Source organism: Mya arenaria, chromosome 8, assembly GCF_026914265.1.
Source record: "Mya arenaria isolate MELC-2E11 chromosome 8, ASM2691426v1".
Classification (NCBI taxonomy): domain Eukaryota; kingdom Metazoa; phylum Mollusca; class Bivalvia; order Myida; family Myidae; genus Mya; species Mya arenaria.
The window spans coordinates 2,773,853-2,786,681 of record NC_069129.1 but is presented as its reverse complement, the minus strand read 5'-3'; positions in this window follow the sequence as shown (position 1 = coordinate 2,786,681).

Sequence of the window (12,829 nt, the reverse complement as noted above, 5' to 3'; positions counted from 1 at the left end):
GCGCGCTGTTCTACGCCAGCTCTTGTTTAAGATATGATGCATTTACTGTTTGAAACATTAAAATCTGCCTTTGTAACTAAAAGTTTTAAAATTGCATGTTCATCTGTTTTATGAGTTTCATTATAAAACTAATAATCGTACCAACACTGGGAATAAACAGAGAAAACATTATAAAAATACCGTATTTTTTCTTCCTAAAACCAAACCTCAGTAAAATATTGAAGTAATATTACGTCACACGCTGAAACATTCCGACTTAATCACAAAACCGTTGAATAAACCTGCAATACGACAGAGATAGTTCAACTAGCATCGATAGGCCAACAATCAGAGAAGGTCTTATCGTAAATACTAGCAAGACGTAAGCGGAAAATATGACGTGATAGTTTGCCGTCACTTACAAATTGTATACTTTAGGAGACATTGCAAACCTGTCATGCAAATTAATGGTTTTGGCCTCCATGATCCGTCCTTTCCACACGTTAAAGTGAGATATGCAGGTCCCTCGGCAGCGAATCATTTTTTACATCGCATCTTTACCTTGGCTCCGATTGCGTTCACATTACCAAGGATGACGGTGCTATTTGAAATTGCAAATTGAAATTTGAAAAAGGCGGAGCATTCTGAAAATGATTGTATCAATCTTGGTTTTTGGGAGAAACAGAGCAAGGAATACACATTTGTTAATTGACTCAACTAAATGTCAAGCATATTTCAGCGAAAGAACATTGTTGAACGTTTAAATTTGATAATTTGTATTCACTGTTTTACAGAATTCGAACAAAAAATAATCTTATATGCAATCATATGCCATTGTTTAAACTCAAAACAAACCGAGCATACGTATAATTATGGTTAACTGGAACTCTTAATAAACAAAGAAAGTAAATGAATTGTATTTCAATTTCATTGGATAAACTCTTTTCGAAGACATTTGATATGTGCGCCATTTGAAAACAAAATGTAATTTGTGTATTGACGTTCTGGAAGCGCTTGCCATTTTCTCAAGAAATATACACATTTTAGTATTTCTGCTTAAAATATTGTTTCATGCCGTCGTTGACCTTAATCTTACCGTTTATTTCACATGTGTTGTCGTGAGTATTGCATACATATCCAGGCTTACACGAGTGTATGACGCACTCTACATGGTCCTGCCAAGTAAAAATATAATGTTTTATATGTCAAACTGCTTGTTAATTTTAGCTGAACTTGCCTCCCAGAATAATTAAGCTGTATATGCGTAGTGTAACTAGCAGTACCATCAATACGAAACTGAGTATTGTTTATTACGGCTAGATATAAATTTCACTGGTAAACGGTACATATTGCGGCTGTATCAAATAAAACATAAACATTTCTTTTCTATTTTTGCATAATTGAAACCCAAATTTACATTATTTCGAGCGTAGCCTACCATGTGAATCTCCCACGTAACTAATTAATTGTTATTCCGATTTAATTGTATCTCGACTAAGAGAGAAGAAGGTCACTTTTTTAAATATTCATTTTTCTCTATCTTAAATATACACTTATTGAAACTGATATGTATTCCTTGACATATGTTTGTATGTTAATATCCGTAAGATATCCGTTTCATTTATTAATGTGAAATGAAATTAAAAGATGACGTGTCCTCTACAGACAAAAATCAGTACGAAGAAAACATTTCCAAAAATGATTTATCGCCATATGCTTCTCCATTAGTCTTAAACGTGTTGCAGCAAAATGCTCATGGTGAGTAACCGTTACATTTGTATGTTCAGCACCCATCAAATGGTAATAGCCGTACTTCATTTTTGCCGTTTAAACACGAAGAAAAACAAATTTTTTTAAACAATTCACATCATCACTAACCTTCAATAGCATGTTTCAACTGTTTTCTGAATGATTGAATAAGGGTTATTTATTGACAATACTTGTTTATTATTGAGCCTTTTATTGACAGTGCTAAAATATTCAAACATCTTAAGCTAAATGCAGATCACTAGGTAAACCACATTTTAACTTCCCCATAAGTCTGTTTATAATATTTGTTTTAACGGAGTGATCCGCAGTTTTAGGTTAGAGCACAGCACGCATTTATCCTTTCCTGTTTACTTTACTATCAAACAATAAGTAACAATGCCGACGAATGCATGAATCGACGCTGGAGACATTGCAGAAAATCTCATTTTGGTATTCCAATTAGGCAGTTCTCAGGTAGGGGTCCCAATGCCGTCACGTAATGTCAACGCATCAAGGGCGCTGCGATATCATTAATGGTATAATTTAGGTTTAAGTGATATACTCCAATATGTTCATTTAAAAAGATAAGTAAACAATGTTCGGACTGTCCTTTCTTTTGCAAAAAGGTTTTGACTGTTTGCCTTAGCATCAATTACATATAGAACTTTTTTATATGATTTAATTTTTATCGTATATACAGTTGACTCTTCACAAGTTACACGCCTAATGTAGACTAAACATGAACTTTTATTTATAAAATATATTATCTTTCTCATAGGGTAACATGCATTCAACATCCTTTTTTGTTTTAAATATTAAAGCTTATTACCTCTTGTGTTGTTTTTATCCAGTACAATAAACCTCTTGGTTTAGTCGAAACAACTTGAGGATTGGGATGTAGGTCCACATCGCACATATTGAAAATACTGTGGTAGTTCACGGCCGTGCAAGATGAGCGAAATTTACATTCATTGACGCATTCGTCAAAATTAACATCTCCTATCCAAACTTTCGGACTCTTGATATTAATTTTGCCATGCAATCCTACCCCGCTACCTTCGTTTATTTTAAATATATGTCCCTCAGATAAATCAACGATGTGTAACAGTTGTATGTTAACAATAACAATAAATGTATGAATGCTCATTTTCAAAGAAAACTTGATCGGATTAAAATATATATTACAAACACTGTCTAATGATCTGTGTTCCATAAAGCTCCTAAAGTTCTGAACAAATCTAATTTACGTGACCCGTGTGCAACATATGCAAAACGTTTTAATTACTTATCAAAAGCCATTAGTGTTGAGTTGCCCTCGTATTCAGCAGAATTAGATACTATCACGATCGATTCACGTATCTTCTGCAAAATAAATTAATTTACTAATCAATCAAACATTCTCTGTGCAGATGGAGCTACAATGATGAACAATAAAACATGACTTAAATGAGCATTGTAAAAATATACCTGCTAAGTCATTGTTTGAAAACTATTTTGTAAATTGGATATTAGCTATTTTAAGCTTAACATAAATTGTTGAGATCCCTATGTGAATTTCGTTTGTTACTGATCCTTCCAAGACAACGCAAACATGTATTCATAACAGTACTGCCTATGTTATATGTTTTATGAGCCTTTTTCTTTATGCCGCGTGTTTCTCGTTGAGTGTAAGTAATAATCATTGATACTTTATATATAGTATGTATGTACTGTGCTGTTTGTGGAGTTTTGTGCTGTTTTTCCATGTTTCTTGTTTGTGTTTTTTTGTTTTTGTGTTCTATGTCGTTGGCGTTTACCCAGTGCCATCAAACCTGGTTTATGATCAACCTTTTGCTACTGAGCTTGTTTCTGTAGTTTTTCACATATTTATTTAGAAACGACAGTGCTGAAATAAGAAACATGTGGCTACTTAGTGTGTTTCTGTAGTAGTCATTGTTTTAGTTTTTGCAGACGAATGGTTATTTACAACTGCCATTAAAGGGGCTGTACCCCGTATGATGAAATAGCGAGTAAAAAAGACAATTGTCGAAAACTGACATAAACTTGGTATCGATGTGTACAATGCATTTAAACTTAATAATTAAAGTACCACATAGTTTACAATTTTATATTTTTCGCAGGTTTTTCGTATTTTTCCATTAAAAATAGATTACTAGGTATGTCTACCTAGAGGAATCCACTCCTTATGCGTGATTGGATAGTCGATTTAATCACGTAATATTACCATGTTAGGTATAAAGCTTAAATATTCCATTCGTCTAGGGTAAGCCTTCGTAGCACAGTGGATACGACACCGGATTACAATTTTGGCGACACCGGTTCGAACCCGGTCTCCGACTCGATTGTTTTTTATATTTTGGTATTTCTTTACAATTATGATTTCAAAGAGTAAAAGATTTTATTAAATAATTGTCCTGAGATTCGTTACAGAAAAAAAAAACTTCTTTTGGTGCCAACCTTGTGTACAGTCCCTTTAACATCTTGCTTTATTCCTCTTGAAATATCTCCGTATCTTAAAAATTTTTGTAAATGTTTTAGCATTAATATACAAGAATCGGATATGAAAATCAAACACAAAACATAGCTTAAAATCATTCCGAAAGTACATAAAAATAAATTATTTCCATGAATTTATGCTGAACATTTCACACTATTATAATTTGATTCATATCATCCAAATACCTGAAATATATATTACAAAGCTTCAGGTTGACATTATCGCTGAAAATTAAGAATAAATAGAAGTCGAATCTATTAACATCTTATAACAAGACATACAGAACATTTTCAAAACGAAGAAATTTAATCAATAATATCAATAACAATTCGTCATCATAGTGAAATAACTCAAAAACTGCATATAGAAAAAAGAAGCAGATATTGAGTTATTGCACTAAGGTGACGAATGACACGCTAGTATTATATGAAAATCTGCCTTGTAAATTATCATTAATTATCTAAAGATTGTTGGTTTCAAGCGAAACAATGAGTGAAATGAAATAATATTTTTGATGTGTATTTCTGAAATGGATTTGGAACGGTAAAGCTATGCTAACTGGACTTTTTATTAAGCGAAATTAGGCTGGCACATTTTAGGCCAGTCAACGTTCAGTTTTGAGTGCAAAGATGGATGCATTTATAACGCTTCTATTATCATGAAATATTACAAATCTACTTAAACAAATTAGACATTAAAATAAGTTTGGAAGGTTAGGTTTTACATTTAAATTATTTTTATTCTGCTGCCAAAACACGGCCAAAACGAATTATTCTCGATTTAATTTTGTCACAAAATATTTCACATCGAGATCCTTAGAAGTAAAGGACTAGGCTATGGCACTCGTGAAATATACCTTTACGTGCTCACAGAACAATTATCCTCTATTACACATTATTTTTTAAAATCAGGTATCTATCAAACGAAAATAAACTAAACCAAAATTGAAGTTGACCAATATATTTTTATGTATTTACTCCAGTGTCCAAAAAGTCCCACATAGAAATATTGTAAGAATGTTATTTTTAATAATAATTACTGGTACGGAACTGTTTATTTCAATTGTTAAACAAGATTTTAATGCTATTTATTAATCATTGCACGTCTCTGCTTTTACATTGTCAAATATCCCCTTAATTGGTCTTTCAAATGCTATTATATAATTCCTTTTTTTTCTCTCTCTCTTGTTAGAATATTTGAGGAACATCAATTGCTAACACACTTCATTCCAGAGGTGTTTAAGTGCCATACTCTGTATGCTACCACGGCCGCCACACATCACTTAACACCAACTATAATGATACCATTTGCGCTTAAATCCATAAAATAGTTCCTACATTCCTTCAATCTACTCTCCCTTCAAAATATACACTATGTCGGACGTTTAATCCGACCTCAGACATACTTGCCGCATTACTGTGTGTACAATCTGTAACGGCGTTGGAGGACGAAAGACCCAATCACAGTTTTTAATTTTCGCCCATCTTGCACGGCCGTTAATTACCACAGTATTTTCAACCTGTGCAAACTGGACCTAGAGCCAAGTCAAGAAATTGCTTCGATTAAAGTTACAGGTATATTTTACTGGATTTAATCAACACAAAAGGTAATAAGCTTTATTATCTTAAATGAAATATAATGCTGCAGACTACCCTTTAAGAAAGTTAGAACGTTTTATGTCATAAATGCTCGTACTCGTCTGCATTAGGCGTGAGTCCGGTGCAAGGTCAAATGTTTATACGATATATAAATTATAAACACACACGTACTTAAGTGTTATATGCCAGAACTTATACAAAACATACACATTTTGTAAAGTCCAAAAGCCAAATAACTTCCCAAATTGCAAGAGAAAGGACAGTGCGAATACTCAGGTGTTTCACTTACCCTAAATATGTCAATAATAATATCACGGTAAGATGTCCATTTGATATGCTCCTTTGATACAGGGTAGTTTTACCCTGTACTCGGGGCACACAGTGTCAATATGCAATACGTAAGAATACTATAAATATTTCGTATTTGATATGCATGCAATTTTAGTTAAAATAACCTAGCAAAGTTTCTCGCGGGATACTTTAAGATTTATTGTTGTTGATATCAAACTTAATTTAAGTATTTTATTATCATAGGGGATACAATTGCCCAGACATTCAATAAAGAAAAGGAAGATTGCAAGAGAATGTCATATTATTTCACCCAGTATATTAAACAATGAAACTGATAAACTAATACTATTACTTTAAATAATAACAACAACAACAACATGATTACGACATCACATCCTGTACTCATATGTTTTTTTCCTTGGCGATGTATTTATATGCTAACATGTAATGGATGTAAAACGCTCCATTAATTTTCGTCCTAAAGTAAACAATTGTGACATCATATATTGTCATCATGTTAAGATATCCATTATATATGTACGCAAGAAGTATTGTTGTGATTTCCCAGGAGCCGTAACCATATCACAGTCTGCGTTCTGGTAACCAACACTACCAACTACGAGTCATCTTATTGAAACACCACCAGTACGCTCAAAGGTCAAACAAAAGAAACACACATGTTACAGTTGACAATGTCTATAATTTGTCAGACCAAGTTCATAATATTGTATATCGGCTTAACATATTGAATACATACATATGTATGTATTAAATAAAATAAAATATTTTCAACACCCGGCATGCACCTACTTCTATTATTTTATAGGACAATAAATAATAATTTTTGAATAATACAATAATACTATGTAAGGCTCAAACGTACACATTCATTTTAAACCAGACCTTATTTACAGACACACAGACAAGACTCTCATATTTGGAACAACATACATTCTTGTGGACTCGTAGCGAACATATTAAGCTAAGGTTTATTGTATATGTACGCAAGGAGTATATTTGTGATTTCCCAGGAGCCGTTATCATATCACAGTCAGCGTTCTGGTAACCAACACTACGAACTACGTGTCACCATATCGACAGACCACCAAATGTCAAATAATGGAAACACCAATGTTTCAGTGGAAAAAGTCTATAATTTGTATGACCAAGTTCATAATATTGTATATGGGCTTAACATATTAAATACATTAATATGTATGTATTAAATAAAATAAAATATTTTCAATACCCGGCATACACCCACATCTATAATTTTATAGGATAATAAATTATAATTATTGAATAATACAATAATACTATCGAAGGCTCAAAAGTACAAACTAATTTTAACCGGACCTGATTGACGGACACACAGACAAAACTCTCATATATGGAATAAAATACATTCTTGTGGACACGTAGCGAACACATTAAGCTTAGGTTCAGAAGCTATCTGACGGACGTTGTGGGAAACTCAATTTGCACACTAAATGAATTTTAAGGCAAATGTCCTAAAATTAACCATAACAAGAAAGTAAATATTTTTCTGGTATGTTAATGAGCCCTTGCCCTGCGAGTAAAAACGCTATTGTAAAAATCTTACTGTCGTCTAAGAGCCTTTGTAACTCGAGATATAAACATCGACCTTGTGTGTTTCCATCAATCACTCAGATGCAATGTTAGTGTATATGTTATAGAGCAATTAAAAAGGGTCTTGTACACACACAAAAATGATTTTCAATGATTTTAGCATAGAATGGTGCTGATGAAAAAGTAAAACATAGTACCGTTTTATCATAAGTCATATTGTTCTATTCTTTACTGCATACAGTCAAGTTGTTTGAAATACGTTGATCCATGTGTTTTCAATAAAGACAATATTATATTTTCGTCTCCTGCACTGTCACTTGCAATGTCCTATCTTCTTGTTGCCACCTAACCTAATAACGTGAGGTGTATGACGGAAAAAAACTGTATAAGACACCAATCGAATGTTAGTGAAGGTATTTTTCCCGAACGCCGAACGGTTACTTTGTCTAAAACATAAAAAAAATCATGAATAAAACAACATAATATCTTGACAAAACGCTAAAAATCCAACCTTTTTCCGGAAAAATAATCTAGAATTGAGAACCTTATTATTGAATATCCCTTTAGTTAAAATGAGAAATCTAATTTTTCGGAAACTAAAAACGCCAAAAACTGGAAATTCGTTTATGTATATATCGTTACACGGAACGTGGAAACAATCGAAGGAAGCAGCTTGTTTTCTATGGACATTGTCTTAAATGGAGTATAACCGGTTCATTAAAGCACACATGTAATTTAAACTCACATAGAAGGCGTAACTTCCTAAAGGCCATAAAGGGGGCGGCTTAAACTTTCCTTCCAAAAAAGTTAAAATCCTAGAGGTAAAAGATTAATGGTTCTTTGTACAATGTACGGAAATCGGGGGCATTGTACCCATATAATCAGGGCGGCAATATACTCCAAAATATACCTCCAACAGTCTAGCTTAACACAATTCCAGGATAAAGGTTAGGGTTCGGCCAAGAATCATCATGCCAATCAGCCTATACTAGTTTTTTTTTATTGTAAGGTAAACCATGTCCTTTCATAGTTATATAACTTCCATATCAATAACCTGGATCCAGTATCTCAATGTCACAGAAAATACGCCTGATGAAAAACTTAGCCTAATATCCAGGGAAGAGTTGAAAATATCTATGTCCTTAATGGTGTCATTGAACATACTCTTAACCAAAATAGGAAACTGTATGTCTGCTACGTAGATTTTACAAAGGCCTTTGACCTTTTGGTGAGAGGTAACATCTTCTACAAACTTATTTGATACGGAATACGTGGAAATATGATGAAAAAAATATACTCGCTTTATAGTAATGTTAAATCAAGCATAAAGTTAAAAAATGAAGTAAGTGAGGCATTTGTCTCCTCACTTAGTACAAGACAAGGGGACTGTTTATCCCCTTTTATATTTTCCATGTACATTAATGATTTAGAGGAAGAATTTATACTCAAAGGTTTTCTGGGGATCAATTTAAACACATTAAAACTCTTGTTACTGCTTTACGCAGACGATATAGTGGTATTTGCAAATTCAGAAGTAGAACTACAAAACGGACTAAATATTCTCAGAAATTATTGTCAAACCTGGAAACTGGTTGTAAATGTCAACAAAACTAAGGTCATGGTATTCCGAAAAGGCGGAAGATTACGAAATAATATCAAATTCTTTTACGGAGATTGTGAAATTGAGATTGCTAACAAATTCACGTATTTAGGAATCACATTCTCTACAAGCGGTTCATTTAATAAAACATTTGAAGCACTTGGGGGCCAAGCCCTTAAAGCTATTTATAAATTAAAGAAATATTTATCTAAATTTACTTACATCAAATTGAGCCACATCGTTTCATTGTTCGACGAACTTATATTACCTATACTCAACTATGTGTCAGAAGTATGGGGATTCCTAAGAGCAGATTCACTAGAAAAAAAAAACATCTTCATTTCTTTAAAAACATACTTGGAGTAAAATTATCAACACAAAATAACTTTATTTATGGAGAATGGGGAAGAACCCCTCTCTATGTTTATCGAATGACGTCTATCATCAGATACTGGTTAAGATTGACAATCTCGAATGACAGAAAATACGTAAAACTTTTATACAATTCAATGATATCAGATATACAAGACAATATCGGTCTATGCAATTGGGCATATAAAGTCAAACTTAGACTTTTACTTAGACTTAGGCGTCCACTGACCTGATGTCTGCTCAATATTACAAACAACGCAACATTATAAACATGTTTGGATGATATTGTACGATAGTTCAACTATAAAGCACATAAGATCATCAAATTTAAAGCTCACTATAATATAATGCATATTTTTCTGTAATAAAAATAGTGATTTTGTTCTCAGAAAATGTGCTTTCTGTTAGATGTGACAAATCATATTGTAATAATTATTCACATGCAAATGTATGTGCATTCTTTCTCTTCGTTTTGCTTGGAGCAAAGACAATGCCTGAAATAGATAACTATTAAGCTTATACGAAACATGAGAATAACATACCGTGAATGTGTGGTTCTCCAAGATGGTAACTAATTGACAAGTCATGTCAGGAACTGACGTCAACGACCAATTCAGTTAGAAAATTCGTAATATGATTAGGGATTTCTGTGGCATAAATCTTTACTTTTACAGAATTATACAGGAGCAAAGTAAAAATAATGATTGAATAAACGGTTATAAACACATTTTGTGTTTTGTGTTTTTTAAGAAGAGTTCTCAAGAATGTAACAACACACTTAGTAAAAGATTGTCTTGCCACGGGAAGAAACCTGTTGGCTTACAGAACCTGATACAAAAACTAGAGTTTAGGGACACCAGTCTAGTCCTATTGTTTCAATAGTTATGTCCAACAACCTACATGGCTCCCGGCAATAACAGGAAACGAAGCCAACTCTATTTCTAGTTTATGTTTAAGATGTGTATTAACCCCGTTTCGAAGAGTGTTGAGACAAATAAAATGGTTTATTTATATGATTATCATGTGTTTTTTGTGCATAAAAAAGTCCTGTTTAAGTAAGTATCTGGTAGAATGAAATGTGTTTTGATAAGATTTGGAAGAAGAAAATATTTAAGAAACGCTTAATGATTACACATACTACATAGCTACCTGTCCGTGGCAACATCATTTTACTTAACCCGGGCGGATCCATATTTATGTATCGTTATGCCATTTCCATGCGCATCTCGGAGTGCAAAATTTTATACAAATTATGATTGATGTTTCTACTAGTCTAGAACCATTTAGAATTTCTTGATGTTAGGGATTTAAGTACACCTGATCAATTGGCTATTTTGATCCATCAACCTATACTGTGCGCCCTTAATGCCTCATGACTGCAAATGAAAGATTACTATACAGTTATGCAAACCGTAATATTCACCATGCTGCATCCTAGTATGGAACGATTGTTAAATATTTATGCGAAAAGCTACAGAAACAAGCTCAGTAACAAAAAGTTTCAACATAAACCCGGTTTAATGGCACTGGGCAAACGCCAAAGACATAGACCATAAAAACAGAAGTTCACAAACAAGAAACATGGAAGAACAGCACAAAACTCAACAAACAGCACAGTGCATACATACCATATAACAAAAAAACTATATTAAAACCTACTTTATAAATTACATTTAGAGCAAAATACATTTATATGTTCCTCAAATACCACTTTCGACCTTTAACTACTTACTAAATAATGCAGCTATGGAAAATTTTAACTACTGATAACAAGAATGTAACCGTGAATTAAATAGCAGAAAGTGCAAAAATATTAAATGATTGGTGAATGCTTAAAGATTTACTGTGGTCTACTATAGCCTTATATGGTAGAAACACTGTGTTTTATGCTCAATTCTTTCAAATTAAATTCGATATCCTTCATAAGAACCATTGTTTTCGACATTTATTCATCCTTTTTTGAATTTTAAAACAATACTTAATTGTGGTAAATCTAATGTGGGAGTAAGAGTGCATCTTTAATGAATCAAACGATATTATGCTTTGATTATATGCGATTACTGTTGCTGTTTTGTTATGCTATTAGAATGTACTCTTAAAATTATCCCGATCCAGTCTGCCTTATTTTGATTCATAACGCGGAAGATTTTCGGAGAGAACTAGAAAACCGTTTCAATTAAATTGTCTGTCTAACAACATTGATTATGTGGAAGATGAAGTCTCTTTCAGAAGAAAAGTTTAGAACGTGACAATTTTTTTCAAGAAGTGGCGTCAACGACCGGCCAAGGGTTAACAGCTGTTATGAGATCTGGTTTCGGAAATAATTGTGCCTTTAGGGATTAAAGCGACGCAATTTACAGGGAGGAACGCTTATTCACGCGAGTTATTGAAATTATTTTCTTTTGACATCCTTTCAAAAGTGTGTCAGATTCTGTACCTACATTAACATACAATATTTTAATGCTTTAACAATACGTTACATGCTCTTTGGACTATTTGAGTGAGTCATGCTTACAAAGACCAAATTTTCACAATAATATGAAATTAATATGCATACAATTATTGCAACTCTTTCACAGTAGTTTGAGAAATGTTTTGACATGAATGATCAGTCATCTTCACGTCTACCGTTTCCGTAGTTTAATATATTTCAGCAAAAAACACTGTAAGTGTGAATTATATTCACGTATTTCTATCACTGAGTAAGCATGAGCCTTTCTGACACAACACAGACAGTACGAAGTTTAGTGGACTTTGAGCTAATTCTACAAGCTTACATTATTGAACGGAACCTTGATCATACAAATGAGAATACAGGGACAAGCCGGTCGTCAAGCAATACATCCGACGTTCAATCTTAACGTTGATACAAAACTGGATAAAAATCAGCTTATAAACCAGGCCAAAATGACTGTTAATTCACCTTAATGAATGCTAATTCGCCAAAATGAATGATAATGTGCAATTATTATTAGCCTGTCTGTTGATGGTCAAGGTATAACAAAGACGGAAAGCAATAAAAGCAGGATATTTTCATTAACCTGCCGCAATTGCCAATGGACAACGATAGGCAATTTCATCCTCTAGATAAGATGCTGCTTTATGGCAGATTTATTCTCCCTATCAGCCTTTCAATTCCTGTATTTCCATTTC